The 7858-nt window shown below is 49.3% G+C and overlaps 1 protein-coding gene across 15 annotated transcripts in view; it reads left to right on the top strand.

Moving 5' to 3' along the window:
• Positions 1-7858, top strand: part of LOC112238601 (muscleblind-like protein 1) — an 86330-nt gene that overhangs the window by 8080 nt on the left and 70392 nt on the right. For 2 of the 15 annotated variants that reach the window (XM_042329032.1, XM_042329026.1), the window contains exon 1: positions 4708-5276. The exons of 1 other annotated variant lie outside the window; for it this stretch is intronic. The gene's annotated coding sequence lies outside the window, so the exon portion shown is untranslated. Of the gene's footprint in view, positions 1-4698; positions 5277-6764; positions 6993-7858 lie in introns of those variants that run through there. 12 more of the 15 variants (XM_042329036.1, XM_042329025.1, XM_042329027.1 and 9 more) reach the window with 11 other exon arrangements.

Genomic DNA, 7858 nt, shown 5'->3' with positions numbered 1-7858 from the left:
AGTGCACTGCCATTAAATGACTGACATTTCACTGAAATACTGTAGGTGATGAAACGATTGGAGTCATAGACAAAATGTCTGTTTTTTTTATGGAAGCTTGATTCAACTATTTTCCGAACTAGGCGTTTCACCTTTGTCCCAGTTAGGCCGAGGGAAGCTGGTTGCAATAGTCAAGTGCAACAACACCTCTGACCTCGCATACTCTCTATGGGTAAAAAAATGATCCCTGGACCCAAATCTCCGGCTGTGGCCTCCCTCCCCCTCTCTCTCCCTTCCTCTCCCTCCCTCCCTCCCCCTCTCTCGCCCTCCCTCCTCTCTCTCTTTCAATTCGGTTCAATTCAAGGGGCTTTATTATCATGGGAAACATATGTTAACATTGCCAAAGTGAAGTAGATAATAAACAAAAGGGAAATAAACAAACGTTCTAAAAGAATAAAGACATTTCAAATGTCATATTATGTGTATGTACAGTGTTGTAATGATGTGCAAATAGTTAAAGTACCAAAGGGAAAATAAATTAACATAAATATGGGTTGTATTTACAATGGTGTTTGTTCTTCACTGGTTGCCCTTTTCTTGTGGCAACAGGTCACAAATGTTGCTGCTGTGATGGCACACTGTGGTATTTCAGTAAATATGGGAGTTTATCAAAATTGGGTTTGTTTTTAAATTATTTGTGGATCTGTGTAATCTGAGGGAAATATGTGTCTCTAAAATGGTCATACATTTGGTTAGAGGTTAGGAAGTGCAGCTCAGTTTCCACCTCATTTTGTGGGCAGTGTGCACAGAGCCTGTCTTCTCTTGAGAGCCATGTCTGCCTACGGCGGCCTTTCTCAATAGCAAGGCTATGCTCACTGAGTCTGTACATAGTCAAAGCTTTCCTTAATTTTGGGTCAGTCACAGTGGTCAGGTATTCTGCCGCTGTGTACTCTCTGTTTAGGGCCAAATAGCATTCCTATGTTTGCTCTGTTTTTTTGGTGAATTATTTTCAATGTGTCAAGAAATAATCTTTTTGTTTTCTCATAATTTGGTTGAGTCTAATTGTGTTGCTGTCCTGGGGCTCTGTGGGGTGTGTTTGTGTTTGTGAACAGAGCCCCAGGACCAGCTTGCTTAGGGGACTCTTCTCCATGTTCATCTCTCTGGAGGCGATGGCTTTGTTTGGGAATCGCTTCCTTTTAGGTGATTGTAGAATTTAACGTCTCTTTTCTGGATTTGGATAATTAGCGTGTATCGGCTTAATTCTGCTCTGCATTATTTGGTGTTTTACATTTTATGTTTGTCCCATTTGGTGAATTCTTGGTTGGTGAGCGGACCCCAGACCTCACAACCGTAAAGGGAAATGGCTTCTTTTTAAAAAAAACTCAGCAAAAAAAGAAACGTCCCTTTTTCAGGACCCTTTCAAAGATAATTCGTAAAAATCCAAATAACTTCACAGATCTTCATTGTAAACACTGATTCTCTGCTTGTTCAAAGAACCATAAACAGTAGATATAAAGATATACACAAACATGTCAAAACACAAATAAGTACCAGATAGACAAACACACGCAAATGAATAACTACACATCTTTACGCAACCCTTCTCCAAATACGCACAAGTAAATCAATAACTAAGTACTTTTTTGGCGTGAGCGCTGTGCTTGTAATCCTGTGGGATTGCTTGTGATATCAGCGCGTGATATCAGGATAACTCTCTTCCCATGGCTCCATGGGATGGCTCGTGATATCAGGATAACTCTCTTCCCATGGCTCCATGGGATGGCTCGTGATATCAGGATAACTATCTTCCCATGGCTCCATGGGATGGCTCGTGATATCAGGATAACTATCTTCCCATGGCTCCATGGGATGGCTCGTGATATCAGGATAACTATCTTCCCATGGCTCCATGGGATGGCTCGTGATATCAGGATAACTATCTTCCCATGGCTCCATGGGATGGCTCGTGATATCAGGATAACTATCTTCCCATGGCTCCATGGGATGGCTCGTGATATCAGGATAACTATCTTCCCATGGCTCCAGGGTATTGCAGTATTGGGTCCAAATCCTGCTCCGAGAGGCTCCTGCTTTCCCCGGGAGGAGGATAAGTAGGGATGGAGTTGCCTAAGTCAACACTGGCACAGCTGTGCAGGCCAGACAGGCCAGGTGATGCCTTTGTCTGGCCCAGTGAAGGCAGTCTTTATGAGGGGCTGCTGGGCCTCGTCTGGCTCAGTAAGGAATATCTGCTTCCCCCAATGCATTTCCAAAACCAGGCTTTTTTCTGGATCAAAAAAGGAGCTAATGTGGGGGAGGCGTGGCAGGGGGCGTGTTAATGGGCGAGGTCAGCCCACGGTGCGGTTGAATTCGGTCAAGGCCCATGAAAAGAACATTTGAGGCCCCCATCTTGTAATATCTTTACAGATTTCTTTACAGATTTCTCCATGGACATGAGAGAGAAATGTTTTTAAAATTCTAAGTTCCTGCAATTCTATGCATTTTGCCATGGCTAATGCTGTGTTATTATGCTCAAACATTATTGCATCATCAATACTCCTGTTTTAGTGATTGTTAGATTTCAAATATTTATTATATAAAATATATAGGTCCATCATCTTTTCTACATACTGTCTGGTGTCAGTCGCTTAAGTTTACAATGAACGTTTTTTCTCCATTCCAAAATTTTATAAACATAAATAAATAGAATTCATATATTTCCAATTTGATATTTGTTACACTTTTTGGACTTCGACTTTTCGAAGCAGAAAAAACCCTGAGAACGATTCTCAGGGAATTTCCCATGCTAAGTTGGGCTGGGGCTGGAGGCTGGGGGATGGAGTGGTAGGCTGGGGCTTAAACTGAGGTTCTGGGCCAGTGGGCTGGGGTGCTGGGGCTATGCTGGGCTGGCGTGGTAGGTGGGGTATGGGGCTGACTCCAAGGCTGGGTGGCTGAGGTTGGGGCTGAGGTTGGGGCTGAGGCTGAGGCTGAGGCTGGGGGTATAGCTGGGTTTGGAGGTAGACTGACCGGCGAAGGTGTGTGTTCGTTGCGTGCCATATTATTGAGGCACTGAAGGAGCAAGGCTCAGGAAAGAAGCCCGGTGTAATCTGTCAGAAGCCCTCCAGAATTTTCTCCTGAATTCCTTCCCTTCGCTCCCTTAATCTTTTGATTCTTTCCAACTTCTTTCCACTGTTTCACCCCCTCTTCTTCCCCTCCTATCTTGTTTTAATGTCTCCCCTTCTATCTCTCTCCCTCTTCTATCTCTCCCTCTTCTATCTCTCCTATTCTATCTCTCTCCCTCTTCTATCTCTCCTATTCTATCTCTCCCTCTTCTATCTCTCCTATTCTATCTCTCTCCTCTGTGTCTCCCCCTCTGTCTCCCCCTCTGTCTCCCCCTCTTCTATGTCTCCCCCTCTTCTATCTTCCCCTCTATGTCTCCCCCTCTCTATGTCTCCCCCTCTCTCTATCTCCCCTCTTCTATATCTCCCCCTCTGTGTCTCCCCCTCGGTCTCCCCCTCCATGTCTCCCCTCTTCTATGTCTCCCCCTCTATGTCTCCCCCTTCTATGTCTCCCCCTCTTCTTCTATGTCTCCTCCCTCTTCTATCTCTCCCCCTCTTCTATCTCTCCCCCTCTTCTCTCTATGTCTCCCCTCTTCTATCTCTCCCCTCTTCTCTACTATGTCTCCCCCTCTTCTATCTCTCCCCCTCTTCTCTACTATGTCTCCCCCTCTTCTATGTCTCCCTTTCTTCTATCTCTCCCTCTTCTATCTCTCTCCCTCTTCTATCTCTCCCTCTCCTCTATCTCCTCCTCTTATATCTCTCCCCCTCTCTTCTATGTCTCCCCTTCTCTCTCTCCCCTCTATCTTCCCCCTCTTCTATGTCTCAATCTCTTCTATCTCCTCCTCTTCTATCTCTACCCCTCTTCTATGTCTCCCTTCTCTCTCCCTCTCTCTCTTCCCCCTCCTCTCTTCTATGTCTCACTCTCTTCTATCTCCTCCTCTTCTATCTCTACCCCTCTTCTATGTCTCCCTCTCTCTCCCCCTCTATCTTCCCCCTCTTCTATGTCTCACTCTCTTCTATCTCCCCTTTTCTTCCACTCTTTCCTCTCTTGATCTATTCCACAATCTGTCTCTTCCTTCTCCTCTCTCTCTCTCTCTTCCCTCCTCTCTCTCTCTTCCCTCTCTCCCTCTCTCTCTCTCTCTCTTCCCTCCTCTCTCTCTCTCTCTCTTCCCTCCTCTCTCTCTCTCTCTCTCCCTCCTCTTCCCTCCTCTCTCTCTCTCCCCCTCCTCTCTCTCTCTCTCTTCCCTCCTCTCTCTCTCTCTCTTTCCCTCCTCTCTCTCTCTCTCTTCCCTCCTCTCTCTCTCTCTCTCCCTCCTCTCTCTCTCTCTCTTCCCTCCTCTCTCTCTCTCTTCCCTCCTCTCTCTCTCTCTTCCCTCCTCTCTCTCTCTTCCCTCCTCTCTCTCTCTCTCTCTCTTCCCTCCTCTCTCTCTCTCTCTTCCTCTCTCTTCTCTCTCTCTCTCTCTCTTCCCTCCTCTCTCTCTCTCTTCCCTCCTCTCTCTCTCTCTTCCCTCCTCTCGCTCTCTCTCTCTCTCTCTTCCCTCCTCTCTCTGTCTCTCTCTTCCTTGAAAATAACAGTGTTGCTGTAACAAAGCACTTCCTGATGTTGGTCTAGTGGGCGGAGCGAGCAGACCGAGAGAGAGAGAGAGAGAGAGAGAGAGAGAGAGAAGCAGCCAGGAAGCTGCAGCAGCGCAGTCAGTGGTGCCTCCCCCTATTCTTCCTCTCCACTCCTCCTCTCCAGCTGCTGCTACAGTGCAGCCAGCCGTCCAGCGAGTGCAGCTCTCCACAGGCTGCAGCAGTCGGTCGTCCAGAGACACATCACAGATCACAGCCACCAACAGCAGTAGGGAAGGGGAGACACTAGCGCACGGAGCCCAGCCAGCAACACACACACAGACACACACAGACACACAGACACACACACACACACAGACACACACACACACACACACACACACACACACACACACACACACACACACACACACACAGAGGCAGACACTCCTCCTCTCCCACCACACTATTCCGCGTGGCGCCTTCACTCATTTGCTTGTTCACTCGCTCTCTCGCTCGCTCCGGTCTTCTCCCTCCCTCGCTCCTCTCCCTCGCTCCTCTCTGCTCTGCCTGAGAATGGTCCAGCCGGTGCCTGGGGCTCTGCTGTCACGGCCTGTCTGAACACACACAGACATACACACTCAACAGACACACGGATGCACGCGCACAAACCCAACAGCGATGTGAGAGGTAAGGGTTTCCGTCTTCATTTCTCCTTCTCTCTCTGTGACGAGGCGATGGACTGTCTTTTTGACTGCAGTAAGGGACCAGCCTGTTGTAAAGGAAAGATATGCTGGGGCTTTTTAGCTTTAGGCTCTGCCTGCGTCTGTGTGTAACATCTGTTTGTTATGCCTTAAACACACACACACACACACACACACACACACACACACACACACACACACACACACACACACACACACACACACACACACACACACACACACACACACACACACACACACACAGAAAACGCATACCAGACCAAAAATAGAAGGTCACACAATAGCTTCAATAGCTTCTTCCTGTGGGGAACGCTTGTGTGTGTGTGTGTGTGTATAGTGGGTCGTGGTTGCTCCGGGAAGCAGGGAAGTAGATCAATAGATCCATTCCTTCTGTCTGACTCAACAACTCAACATGTTGGGAACCAACCAGCCAACCAGAGAGAGGCTTTTGGTTAACGACTAAACTTAAGACCTATTTTCTACTTTCCTTCTTTTCGTTCTGTTTCTTTCTCCTCCTGCTCTGAACGCCAGCGTAAGGGGGTGGCGTGGTTTTTAGTGTGCAGCGCGCGCTCGTGTGTGTGCTGTGTGTGTGTGTGTGTGTGTGTGTGTGTGTGTGTGTGTGTGTGTAAGGTGAACTCCCCTGCCTGCTACATGTAAATTATGTGTGACATGTGGAGCTGCTGCTACCTTATATGGCGAGCGCTGTATTTCAGTACAGTAGAACCCTGCCAAACATTCCGGGTCACGGAAGGAGAGGAGCGAGTGTGTGAGAGGGCATCTGTGGGAGTGTGTGGGAGGGTGTCTGTGGGAGTGTGTGAGAGGGTGTCTGTGGGAGTGTGTGAGAGGGTGTCTGTGGGAGTGTGTGAGAGGGCGTCTGTGGGAGTGTGTGGGAGGGTGTCTGTGGGAGTGTGTGAGAGGGTGTCTGTGGGAGTGTGTGAGAGGGTGTCTGTGGGAGGGTGTCTGTGGGAGTGTGTGAGAGGGCGTCTGTGGGAGTGTGTGAGAGGGCGTCTGTGGGAGTGTGTGAGAGGGTGTCTGTGGGAGGGTGTCTGTGGGAGTGTGTGAGAGGGCGTCTGTGGGAGTGTGTGAGAGGGTGTCTGTGGGAGTGTGTGAGAGGGTGTCTGTGGGAGTGTGTGAGAGGGTGTCTGTGGGAGTGTGTGAGAGGGTGTCTGTGGGAGTGTGTGAGAGGGTGTCTGTGGGAGTGTGTGGGAGGGTGTCTGTGGGAGTGTGTGAGAGGGTGTCTGTGGGAGTGTGTGAGAGGGTGTCTGTGGGAGTGTGTGAGAGGGTGTCTGTGGGAGTGTGTGAGAGGGTGTCTGTGGGAGTGTGTGAGAGGGCGTCTGTGGGAGTGTGTGAGAGGGTGTCTGTGGGAGGGTGTCTGTGGGAGTGTGTGAGAGGGCGTCTGTGGGAGTGTGTGAGAGGGCGTCTGTGGGAGTGTGTGAGAGGGTGTCTGTGGGAGGGTGTCTGTGGGAGTGTGTGAGAGGGCGTCTGTGGGAGTGTGTGAGAGGGCGTCTGTGGGAGTGTGTGAGACTCTGCCTGCGTGTGTCTCACAGAGAAGGAGTAACTGAGAAAGTGCGAGAAAGAGAGAACAAGTGGGAAACAGAGGGAGGAATGGAGAAAGAGAGAGACCCAAGAGAATGGATGGTCTTTACTAGGTAGCGGCGCGACGCTGTTGAACCGTAGCTAAGTAAGTGAGAACATACTTTGAATGGCAGAGAGAGATTCAGTTATAATGTCATGTAATGGTTTTAACATGTGTGTGTTCAAGAGTAAAGTTTGTCCTGTTGTCTGTTTGTCATGATGAGAAGACGTACCGAGGGAGCATTATGACTGGTTGTGGGCTGAAGGGAAACAGTAGCTACTAGCTATCTTCATTGAACCCTCCTTCTCTTGCTTTAGACTTTACAGTCCTGGCCTCTCCTCTCTCTTCTCCTCTCTCTTCTCCTCTCTTTTTCTCCTTTCTCCTCCCTTCTGTTCTTTTCTTCTCTAAGTTTCCTCTTGATTTCCTCGGAGATACTTTATGAATACTGCTGTCTATTGCCTTCTCCTCTTCTCCTCTCCTCTCTTCTCCTCTTCTCCTCTCCTCTCTTCTCCTCTCCTCTCTTCTCCTCTTCTCCTCTTCTCCTCTCATCTCTTCTCCTCTCCTCTCTTCTCCTCTTCTCCTCTCCTATCTTCTCCTCTCCCCCTCTCCTCCCTTCTCCTCTCCATCTCTCCTGCCTTCTCCTCTCCTCCTCTCCTCTCTTCTCCTCCTCTCCTCTCTTCTCCTCTCCCCCTCTCCTCCCTTCTCCTCTCCTCCTCTCCTCCCCTCTCCTCTCTTTTCCTCTCCTCCTCTCCTCTCTTCTCCTCTCTCTCTTCTCCTCTCCCCCTCCCTCCCTCTCCTCTCCCTCTCCTCCCTTCTCCTCCTCTCCTCTCTCCTCCCTTCTCCTTTCCACCTCTCCTCTCTTCTCCTCTCTCCTCCTCTCCTCTCTCTCTCCACTCCACCTCTCCTCCCTCTCCTCTCCCCCTCCCCTCCCCCTCTCCTCCCTTCTCCTCTCCATCTCTCCTGCCCTCCTC

The sequence above is a fragment of the Oncorhynchus tshawytscha genome, linkage group LG10, assembly GCF_018296145.1.
Source record: "Oncorhynchus tshawytscha isolate Ot180627B linkage group LG10, Otsh_v2.0, whole genome shotgun sequence".
Lineage (NCBI taxonomy): Eukaryota > Metazoa > Chordata > Actinopteri > Salmoniformes > Salmonidae > Oncorhynchus > Oncorhynchus tshawytscha.
The sequence above is the reverse complement of the archived record's forward strand: the minus strand, read 5'-3'. Positions and strand labels throughout refer to the sequence as shown.